General features: G+C 46.3%; 1 pseudogene; it reads right to left on the reverse strand.

The window, feature by feature from the left end:
* Nucleotides 1-374: 374 nt before the first annotated feature.
* Nucleotides 375-12,434, reverse strand: part of LOC141201509 (uncharacterized) — a 68,866-nt pseudogene continuing 56,806 nt past the window's right edge.

A 12,434-nucleotide genomic window follows, 5' to 3' on the forward strand; every position in this document is an offset into this window, starting at 1 on the left:
TCCAGCATCCAGGCTCTAAGAGCTCGTTATTGAAAGAGAGAAAAAAGATAGATGTTGTATTATGTCACCAAGGCCTAGAAGACTTGGTGCTGTGCTTAAAAATCATGGAGGCCATACAAAATTCTAGATGTAGTAGCTTTTGATGTGGGGTGTACTCATTTTTGCATCAACTATATTGAGTAAAACTGAAGATTTTGTAATGAGAGTTATATTATTACCCTTACTTTCATGTTTTGATTACAAAAAAATGTTCTATGAAATTCAGTGCTGGCAAAATTTTAGAAATTTATTCAGTAAGATATTAAATAAAATCTTACTTATCAAAGGGGGTGTACTTATTTATGCTGAGCAATGTTTATTAAATTTATGAAACAGTGAACATAATTACAATTGTATGACTTCTCTCATGTTTTAAAAGATATGATTTATGTATAAAAGATTTCCCACATTGTGGACATGAATACGGCTTCTCTCCTGTGTGACTTCTCTCGTGGCTCACAAGACTTGATTTTTTTGTAAAGCATTTCTCACAGTGAACATGAATACGGCTTCTCTCCTGTGTGAAGTCTCTGATGTATAAGAAGTTTTGATTTATTTCTAAAGCTTTTCCCACATTGCAAACAAGAAAACAGTTTCTCCCCGGTGTGAATTCTTTGATGTTCAACAAGATTTGATTTTTTTCTAAAACATTTCCCACATTCTGAACATGAATACGGCTTCTCTCCTGTGTGAATTCTCTGATGTCTAATAAGACTTCCTTTAACTGCAAAGGACTTCTCACATAGTGAACATGAATATGACTTCTCTCCTGTGTGAGTTCTCTGATGTGTAACAAGTTGAGATTTATCTGTAAAGCACCTTCCACATTGTAAACATGAAAAAGGTTTTTCCCCTGTGTGAATTCTTTGATGTTTAACAAGGTCTGATTTACTTCTACAACATTTACCACATTCTGAACAGGAAAATGATTTTTCTCCTGTATGAATTTTCTCATGTGCAACAATGTGTGATTTATATATAAAAGATTTCCCACATTCTGAACATGAATATGGCTTCTCTCCTGTGTGACTTCTCTCATGTTGCACAAGAGTTGATTTTTTTGTAAAGCATTTTTCACAGAATGAACATGAATACGGCTTCTCTCCTGTGTGAGTTCTCTGATGTGTAACAAGTTGTGATTTATCAGCAAAGCATCTTCCACATTGTAAACATGAAAAAGGTTTTTCTCCTGTGTGAATTTTTTGATGTTTAACAAGCTCTGATTTACTTCCAAAACATTTCTCACATTCTGAACATGCAAATGGCTTCTCTCCTGTATGAATTCTCTCATGTGTGGCTAGATTTGATTTATATAAAAAAGATTTCCCACATTCTGAACATGAAAATGGGGTTTCTCCTGTGTGACTTCTCTCATGTTCCAAAAGACTTGATTTTTTTGCAAAGCATTTCTCACAAAATGAACATGAATACGGTTTCTCCCCGGTGTGAATTCTCTGATGTTTAACAAGATCTGATTTATCTCTAAAGCATTTCTCACATTCTGAACATGAATATGGCTTCTTTCCAGTATGAATGCTCTGATGTCTACTAAGATGCCCTTTACCTGTGAAGGACTTCCCACATAGTGAACATGAATACGGCTTCTCTCCTGTGTGAATTCTCTGATGTCTAATAAGATTCCCTTCATCTGTAAAGCATTTCCCACATTCTGAACATGAATATGGATTCTCAACTGTGTGAGTTTTCTGATGTCTAATAAGACTCCTTTTATATGTAAAGCATTCCCACATTCTAAACATGAATACGACTTCTCTCCTGTATGAATTCTCTGATGTGTAATAAGATTCCCTTTATCTGTGTAGGATTTATCACATTCTGAACATGAAAATGGCTTCTCTCCTGTGTGAATTCTCTCATGTATAACATATTTTGATTTATATGTAAAGCATTTACCACATTCTGAACAGGAGTATGGCTTCTCTCTTTTGTGCCTTCTCTGTGTTAAAGAATCTGAGCTTTTAGTAAATTGCTTGTCACACTGAAGTCTTATATCCACTGTGTCACCTGAACTTTCGGTAACAATGTGAGATTGCTCAGGAGAGGGTTCCTCATGATTAGGAGGATTATAAGAAGGTGAAGTGCTGTGAAGTCCAGGAGGTGCAGGAAGGGTTAAGAGGTTTTCTCCATTAGAGTGCTTCCTGATATCTTCTTTTTTACAATTTAGTGATAAACCGTTATTCTCAGGATTTCCTATAGGATGAAAGATAGATTAGATGTGATTTTTTTTCTTCAACACAAAATGGATTTCTCAATGTATTTTATGGATCTCACAAACAAAACCCTCGTCAGTGAAAGTACCGGTAATAAGGAGGGCAACTACATGCCATAACATTAACACAATGACAGGTAAAGTGAATAACACTTATAAATTGGGGACATTGGCACAAATCAGGGGTGGCAGAGATTAGACAGTTCTTAAAGGGAACCTGTCATCAGGATTTACCCCCTTAATGTACCACCAGTGTCATTTCACTCTCTCAAGCTTCCTATCCTGCCCTCAGTGTAGAAAAGTGTCCACACAATTAACAATTACTTTTTAATATTTCAGTATCATATACAAATGAGATTGACTAATTACAAAGGCGGCCGTACATCCAGGAGCAGTGGAGCTCCGGCCTCAGTAATGACGTCACAGAAGATGTGGTATCCAGATCCAAGGAAAAAGATGCTTTAAATTAGTCCATGTTAAAAATTACACCCATGAGGAAAGGGTATGGGGGGTAGGTGGACAGTGCTACGCGTTTTTAACGATCTGGCGTTCTTTGTCACAGCTTCTGGAACAGTGTGTGATTTAATCAGACGGTTAGGCGCGTCCACAGACCTCATCACTGAAAAGAAATCAGCATGGATTCGGGAACAGTGTGTCAGCACATCCTGAAGGATCTAAAAAAATTGCAGACAAGTGAAATAATTAGGTCACATTTTTTATTTATTTTACTCACTTATATAGCACTACTAATTCCACAGCGCTTTCCAGACATTATGGGCACTGTCCCCATTGGGGCGCACAATCTAAATTCCCTATCAGTGTGTCTTTGGAGTGTGGGAGGAAACCGGAGAACCCGGAGGCAACCCACACAAACACGGGGAGAACATACAAACTCCTTGCAGATGTTGTCCTTGGTGGGATTTGAACCCAGGACCCCAGTGCTGTAGGGCTGCAGTGCTAACCACTGAGGCACCGTGCAGTGCTAACCACTGAGCCACCATATAGTGCTAACCACTGAGCCACCGTGCAGTGCTAACCACTGAGCCACCATATAGTGCTAACCACTGAGCCACCGTGCAGTGCTAACCACTGAGCCACTGTACAGTGCTATCCACTGAGCCACCATGCAGTGCTAACCACTGAGCCACCATACAGTGCTAGCCACTGAGAATAAGTGTAAATACAAAAAGTGAAAAACAAATATACAATTAAAAATGGGAATTAGTATAAAAAAACATCCAAAAACCCCATCTAAGGAGAAACATAAAGAGGAGAGATGCATACCTCTCTGGATTATTGAGCAGTGAAGCATTACCTCTCTGGATTATTGAGTAGTGAAGCATTACCTCTCTGGATTATTGAGTAGTGAAGCATTACCTCTCTGGATTATTGAGCAGTGAAGCATTACCTCTCTGGATTATTGAGCAGTGAAGCATTACCTCTCTGGATTATTGAGCAGTGAAGCATTACCTCTCTGGATTATTGAGCAGTGAAGCATTACCTCTCTGGATTATTGAGTATTGAAGCATTACCTCTCTGTGCAGGTTCAGACCGTGGAACACACGAGCCCAAATTGTACACACAATTGAACACACGAGCCCAAACCACTGAGCCACCGTGCAGTGCTAACCACTGTGCAGTGCTAACCACTGAGCCACCGTGCAGTGCTAACCACTGAGCCACCGGGCAGTGCTAACCACTGAGCCACCGGGTAGCGCTAACCACTGAGCCACCGGGCAGCGCTAACCAGTGAGCCACCGTGCAGTGCTAACCACTGAGCCATCGTGCAGTGCTAACCACTGAGCCACCGTGCTTGCCATTATCAAATTATGAACCAACATCGCTGCCAGAAGAAAACACAATTATGCAGCGGCACATAGAGAATAAGTGCAAATACAAATATACAATGAAAAATGGGAATGAGTATAAAAAAACATCCAAAACCCCATCTAAGGAGAAACATAAAGAGGAGAGATGCATACCTCTCTGGATTATTGAGTAGTGAAGCATTACCTCTCTGGATTATTGAGCAGTGAAGTATTACCTCTCTGGATTATTGAGTAGTGAAGCATTACCTCTCTGGATTATTGAGTAGTGAAGCATTACCTCTCTGGATTATTGAGCAGTGAAGCATTACCTCTCTGGATTATTGAGCAGTGAAGCATTACCTCTCTGGATTATTGAGTAGTGAAGCATTACCTCTCTGGATTATTGAGTAGTGAAGCATTACCTCTCTGGATTATTGAGTAGTGAAGCATTACCTCTCTGGATTATTGAGTAGTGAAGCATTACCTCTCTGGATTATTGAGCAGTGAAGCATTACCTCTCTGGATTATTGAGTAGTGAAGCATTACCTCTCTGGATTATTGAGTAGTGAAGCATTACCTCTCTGGATTATTGAGTAGTGAAGCATTACCTCTCTGGATTATTGAGTAGTGAAGCATTACCTCTCTGGATTATTTAGTGGTGAAGCATGACCTCTCTGGATTATTGAGTAGTGAAGCATTACCTCTCTGGATTATTGAGTAGTGAAGCATTACCTCTCTGGATTATTGAGTAGTGAAGCATTACCTCTCTGGATTATTGAGTAGTGAAGCATTACCTCTCTGGATTATTGAGCAGTGAAGCATTACCTCTCTGGATTATTGAGCAGTGAAGCATTACCTCTCTGGATTATTGAGCAGTGAAGCATTACCTCTCTGGATTATTGAGCAGTGAAGCATTACCTCTCTGGATTATTGAGCAGTGAAGCATTACCTCTCTGGATTATTGAGTAGTGAGGCATTACCTCTCTGGATTATTGAGTAGTGAAGCATTACCTCTCTGGATTATTGAGTAGTGAAGCATTACCTCTCTGGATTATTGAGTAGTGAAGCATTACCTCTCTGGGTTATTGAGCAGTGAAGCATTACCTCTCTGGATTATTGAGTAGTGAAGCATTACCTCTCTGGGTTATTGAGCAGTGAAGCATTACCTCTCTGGATTATTGAGCAGTGAAGCATTACCTCTCTGGATTATTGAGTAGTGAAGCATTACCTCTCTGCGCAGGTTCAGACCGGGGAACACACGAGCCCAAACTGTAACTCCAGAAGGCTTCTGTGGTGCACAGTCGTCTCATACGATCGCCGCCCCGGGTAGATGTAATAACTCCTTCTATACCCATAACACGTAAAGATGAGATCTGTCTATTATGTGGAGACATTAAATGTTTAGATGCCAGTCTGCAGCTCGTTGAGAGCATTCAGGCTGCGCTGACACACTGTTCCGGAATCCATGCGGGTTTCTTCTCGGTGATGACGTCTGTGGACGCGCCTAACCGTCTGATACATCAGCACCGGTTTGTCATTATCAATGGAATGTAAGATGCACCGACATCGGCTCCGCAAAACCAGCAGAATTAGATGAAGAAACATCTGAAGATAGTAACAATACTCCGTCCAATTACATATAACCGGTGGAAGTGATAATAACATTTATATTAATTTTCAAAGAAGTTTCATTTGAGGCATCGAATAATCGTAACTCAAAGCAAGCGAAAGCCCCTCAGGTCTCTAGATGTCAGACCAGAGCCGTCAATCCATAGACCCCAGATCTTGTCACATTTACAGACAGCATCTCCTTTTAGGTATATGCCTTTTCCAAATTTACCAGCCAGTTACCTTTATCATTCTGATATCATGAGCTCCTCATCTGCTATCAATTTTCTTGCCATATATAACATACGTGCCGCCGCAATTTTGCCGAACTCCTCAATAGTCAGATCTTCAACATATCCCAGTATACATAGTAATGGTGAAAGCTCTACGTCAACTGAATAAACCCTGTTAATCATTGCTACAACACTCTTCCAGAAGGACACCAGGTTAGGACCGTTCCACATCATATGAAGCAGCTCTGCTATGGTAGTTTTGCATCTAGGACAGTGGGGACTTGAACGAAATCCGATGTTAAATAAGAATTGAGGTGTCCTGTATACCCGGTGTATCACATATATATGGGACAGTCTATGGGATTCTCTTACAGACAATTGTGGAACTCTTTCCAGTAGATCTGACCAGTGATTTTCCTCTATGGTCCCATTACACTCTCCCATTTCTCTTTTGATCGCGTCGGCTGGTTTGTCAATATAATGTTATAAAGTAATGAGATCAGTCCACGAGAACTGTGTAGATTAGCTATTCTCTGTATTATTGAGTTTCGGGGTACCCCTCCTTCCAGAACAATGCCTTCCCCCCGATATGCGCGCCTAAATTGTAAGTATCTATAGAATTCAGAGTGAGATAACTCATATTCATTGTGTAGCTGTGAGAATTCCTTAATCACATCACCTATCAGCACTTGATTGATTAAGTCTGTTTAAACCCTCGGAGCTCCAGGAGTTAAATCCCACCACTTGCTGTAGATTTGGAAGCCATGGAGTGTTCCATAATGAAGAAAATTGTGAAACACCTTCTGTTCCTTGTAATTCTTTCACCGTCCCCCAAAGTTTGTGACATAACAGCATAGTCGGTATTTTGCCTCCAAGTGTCCCAAACTTATGCGCCTCCAATACCTCATAGAGTTTGTCTGATTGGAAATAATGCTGTAGCAACATACGCTGAGCCCCCCTCCCCCAGGGTCGTCCCATCCCCACATACGCTGAGCCCCCCCCCCCAGGGTCATCCCATCCCCACATACGCTGAGCCCCCCCTCCCCCAGGGTCGTCCCATCCCCACATATGCTGAGCTCCTCTCCCCCAGGGTCGTCCCATCCCCACGTACGCTGAGCTCCTCTCCCCCAGGGTCGTCCCATCTCCACATACGCTGAGCTCCCCCTCCCCCAGGGTCATCCCATCCCCACATACGCTGAGCTCTCCCTCCCCCAGGGTCATCCCATCCCCACATACACTGAGCTCCCCTCCCCCAGAGTCGTCCCATCCCCACATACACTGAGCTCCCCCTCCCCCACGGTCGTCCCATCTCCACATACGCTGAGCTCCCCCTCCCCCAGGGTCGTCCAATCCCCACATACGCTGAGGTCGCCCTCCCCTAGGGTCGTCCCGTCCCCACATACGCTGAGCCCCCCCTCCCCCAGGGTCGTCCCGTCCCCACATACGCTGAGCCCCCCCTCCCCCAGGGTCGTCCCGTCCCCACATACGCTGAGCTCCCCCTCCCCCAGGGTCGTCCCATCTCCACATGCGCTGAGCTCCCCCTCCCACAGGGTCGTCCCATCTCCACATACGCTGAGCTCCCCCTCCCCCTCCCCCAGGGTCGTCCCATCCCCACATAAGCTGAGCCCCCCCTCCCCCAGGGTCATCCCATCCCCACATAAGCTGAGCCCCCCCCTCCCCCAGGGTCGTCCCATCTCCACATACACTGAGCTCCCCCTCCCACACGGTCATCCCATCTCCACATACGCTGAGCCCCTCCTCCCCCACGGTCGTCCCATCTCCACATAGACTGAGCTCCCCCTCCCCCACGGTCGTCCCATCTCCACATACACTGAGCTCCCCCTCCCCCAGGGTCATCCCATCCCCACATACGCTGAGCCCCCCCTCCCCCACGGTCGTCCCATCTCCACATACACTGAGCTCCCCCTCCCCCAGGGTCATCCCATCCCCACATACGCTGAGCCCCCCCTCCCCCACGGTCGTCCATCTCCACATACACTGAGCTCCCCCTCCCCCAGGGTCATCCCATCCCCACATACGCTGAGCCCCCCCCTCCCCCAGGGTCGTCCCATCCCCACATACGCTGAGCTCCCCTCCCCCAGGGTCGTCCCATCCCCACATACGCTGAGCTCCCCCTCCCCCAGGGTCATCCCATTCCCACATACGCTGAGCTCCCCCTCCCCCAGGGTCGTCCCATCCCCACATACGCTGAGCCCCCCCCTCCCCCAGGGTCATCCCATCCCCACATAAACTGAGCTCCCCCTCCCCCAGGGTCGTCCCATCTCCACATATGCTGAGCTCCCCTCCGCCAGGGTCGTCCCATCCCCACATACGCTGAGCTCCCCCTCCCCCAGGGTCGTCCCATCTCCACATGCGCTGAGCTCCCCCCTCCCACAGGGTTATCCCATCCCCACATATGCTGAGCTCCCCTCCCCCAGGGTCATCCCATCTCCACATACGCTGAGCTCCCCTCCCCCAGGGTCATCCCATCCCCACATACGCTGAGCTCCCCATCCCCCAGGGTTATCCCATCCCCACATATGCTGAGCCCCCCCTCCCCCAGGGTCGTCCCATCCCCACATATGCTGAGCCCCCCCTCCCCCAGGGTCGTCCCATCTCCACATACGCTGAGCTACCCTCCCCCAGGGTCGTCCCATCTCCACATACGCTGAGCCCCCCCCTCCCCCAGGGTCGTCCCATCTCCACATACGCTGAGCCCCCCCTCCCCCAGGGTCGTCCCATCCCCGGATAGGTTGAAGCTGAGATGCCGGATAATACACCCATGGGTTAGGAACTGCAAGCCCTCCCATTGTTTAGTTTCTTTGCAATGTTTTCAGTTTAATTCTCGGAGTCTGTTTGCCCCATATTAATTTTCTAAACTCCTGACCGACTTTAAAGAAAAGCCTCTGATTTATCCATATTGGGGAGTTGTGTAGAACATACAGCAGTTGTGGCATCTGGATCAGTGTGACCAGGTTAGCACGGCCCACCACCGACAACGGTAACTTAGACCAGGCGCCTCGTTTACCTCTAAATTTAATCAAGACTGGGTCAAGGTTCAACTTCTCATAATCATTTATTTTTGCCGATATATTGATGCCTAAATATTTAAACTCCGACACCAATTGTGAACCCGAGTTAATGTAGTGGGAAGCATTCTCATCTGTATTGTCCAATGGAAGTATGACTGATTTGCTCCAGTTGATCTTCAGACCAGAGTATTTTCCAAATGTTTCTATCGTTTCCATTGCTATAGGAAGGGACTCAGAAGTTTTAGCCAGAAATAATAAGGTGTCATCAGCGTATAAAGCGACCTTCTCTTCACTGATCCCTCTACGAAACCCAACTATTCCTGGAAGTTCCCTGATATCAGATGCCAGGGGTTCAATGGCCAGTGCAAAGAGCAGGGGGGACAATGGGCACCCCGGCCTCGTACCTCTACTCAGTCCAAAAGCCGGGGAGAGGTGTCCATTTACCTGTATTCTAGCCACCGGCTTACCATACAGCAATCTAACCCATGAAATAAAACTATGTGCTATACCAAACTTCTCCAACATCGCCCATAAATATTCCCACTCAACAGAATCGAAAGCCTTAAGGCCCCGTCACACTTAGCGACGCTGCAACGATCCCGACAACGATACAACCTGTCAGGGATCGTTGCTGCGTCGCTATGTGGTCGCTGGTGAGCTGTCAAACAGGCAGGCTCACCAACGATCAGGGGAGCAGCGACATCGTGGAAAATAGTTAGAGCCTGCTGAGGTAGAGGCAGGCTGGTAACCATGATAAACATTGGGTTACTAGGGGCACACGCGCACCTAGTAACCCATTGTTTATCATGGTTACCACTGTGCTACGGTGAGCGGGAGGTTACCGCTCACTTTAGCAGGCTCGTAACCATGATAAACAACGGGTTACTAGGTGCGCGTGTGCCCCTAGTAACCCGATGTTTATCATGGTTACCAGCCTGATCGCTGCTCCCGCTGGTCACACACAGTGATGTGTGCTGACCAGCGGGAGGATAACGACCAAAAAATGGTCCAGGACACTTTGCAGCGATCAGCGACCTCACAGCAGGGGCCTGATCGCTGCAAAGTCTCACATATAGCGACATCGCTGGTGAGGTCGCTGTTGCGTCACCAAAACCGTGACACTGCAGCAATCTCGCTATGTGAGACGGGGGCTTTAGTGGCGTCCAGAGAACATACAGCCCTGTCCCCATCACCATCCTCCGGCAATTGAAGATTAAGAAACAATCTCTGGATATTAACAGCTGTGGATCTAGCCGGCATGAAGCCTGACTGGTTGGTATGAATTACTCTAGAAATTATTATATTCAATCTAGACGCCAGAACCTTCGCAATGATTTTAACGTCAGCTGACAATAAAGATATGGGTCTGTATGAGTCAGGGATTAAAGGGTCTTTACCTGGCTTAGGTATGACTACTATCACCGCCTCTAGCATTGAATGGGGTAGGGTTTTACCCCCTCACCGTCTCCGCAGGTAGCCAGTAAGTGGGGAAGTAGAATATCTCAAAATTTCTTATATATTTCTGTGGGAAGCCCGTCTAGTCCTGGCGATTTGTTATTAGCCATAGAGGCTACTGCCATTTGTACCTCCTCCAGCTGTAGTGATCTGTTTAATAATTCTTCATCTTTACCGCTGAATGTCGGTAGTTTGATTTACCTCAAGTAAGATAAGATTTGTTCTCTATTAAATTGCAGTTTGGGTGTATATAGATCTTTATAAAATTCTAGCAGAGTGTTTGAGATCTGGTCAGTCTGGTTTACTACCGCTCCTTCCCAGTCCTTCAGCACCAATAAAAGCCCTCCCCGTCTGGGCTCTTGCCATCACGGCCAATAAGTCTCCTGCCTTCTCCCCCTCCTCGATGAAGTGTGTCTGGGTGAAACATGCGTTTGTTTTTAGCTTTTTTCCTAATATGTGTGGTATATGCTTCTTGTGCCTCTCCCCACTCCATCAGGTCCTCTTTTACACGGTTAGTACAAATTTCTCTTCTGTAGATCTAACTCTATCCCGTAAAAACTCCCCAAACTGTTTTGTCTTAGTTTTGGATCTGTTAATGGCCTGTATTAAGACTCCTCGTAAGCCGCTTTCATGGCATCCCATGATGTGTTTGCGACACTCGTTTGTCGTTTTCCTTATAATAATGTTCTAAGGTCGATGTGATCCGTGTAATATCTATAATTTGAAGCCAGAAGGGATTCATGGCCGATATAGTCAGAGAATCCAGCGGCCTGGGTAACAAACAGAGAGTAGTCAGCGAGGGTGAATGACCTGATAGCGTCTGGGCAGATATTCCACTGTTCTTACCAAGGGGGAAATATGTTCTGTGCCCAATACCAGATCAATACGCCATAATGTTTTATGTGTCTTAGAATAGCAAGAAAACTGTCTAGTGTTCGGATATGTGAGACGCCATTTGTCCACTAATGATAGTTCTGATAGTATTTCTCCTAACTTAGTTATGGGGCAGTTTTTGTAGCCGTATCTGATTTATGTCTATCCCAATATGGATGAACACCATTATTGAAATCTCCCATGCAAAGGACTGGAACTCCCGGTCTCTTATTCATTAGTGAAGCAATATTTTTCAGACTAATGTTGTTATATGGAGGAGGAACATAGACGGCCGCAAGTAGAATTTCTTTTGTAAATATTTTTACAGTGGATCCCCGAAATCTGCCTTCTCCATCTATCTTGGAATCAATTAATTCAAAAGGGATCGTCCTATGTACTAGGATGCTGACCCCCCTAGAGTATGTGGAGAAGGTAGAGTGGAAGCTGTGGCCGATCCATGAGTATTTCATGCCCACAACACTGTTTTTCTCAAAGTGCGTTTGCTGCAGACACCACTGCAGGCAGATGATCCCGGATATGCTCCATGACCGCCGCTCTCTTTAAGGAGTCCCCCAGACCTCTGACCCGGGCAGCCTTAAGGATGGCACCACTGCAGGCAGATGATCCCAGATATGCTCCATGACCGCAGCTCTCTTTAAGGAGTCCCCCAGACCTCTGACCCGGGCAGCCTTAAGGATGGCACCACTGCAGGCAGATGATCCCGGATATCCTCCATGACCGCCGCTCTCTTTAAGGAGTCCGCCAGACCTCTGACCCGGGCAGCCTTAAGGATGGCACCACTGCAGGCAGGTGATCCCGGATATGCTTCATGACCGCCGCTCTCTTTAAGGAGTCCCCCAGACCTCTGACCCGGGCAGCCATAAGGATGGCACCACTGCAGGCAGGTGATCCCAGATATACTCCATGACAGCCGCTCTCTTTAAGGAGTCCCCCAGACCTCTGACCCGGGCAGCCTTAAGGATGGCACCACTGCAGGCAGGTGATCTCGGATATGCTCCATGACAGCCGCTCTCTTTAAGGAGTCCCCCAGACCTCTGACCCGAGCAGCCTTAAGGATGGCACCACTGCAGGCAGATGATCCCGGATATACTCCATGACCGCCGCTCTCTTTAAGGAGTCCCCCAGACCTCTGACC

The sequence above is a fragment of the Phyllobates terribilis genome, unplaced genomic scaffold (genome assembly GCF_046119375.1).
Source record: "Phyllobates terribilis strain yellow unplaced genomic scaffold, ASM4611937v1 Scaffold_117__1_contigs__length_5270597, whole genome shotgun sequence".
Taxonomy (NCBI): Eukaryota; Metazoa; Chordata; class Amphibia; order Anura; family Dendrobatidae; genus Phyllobates; species Phyllobates terribilis.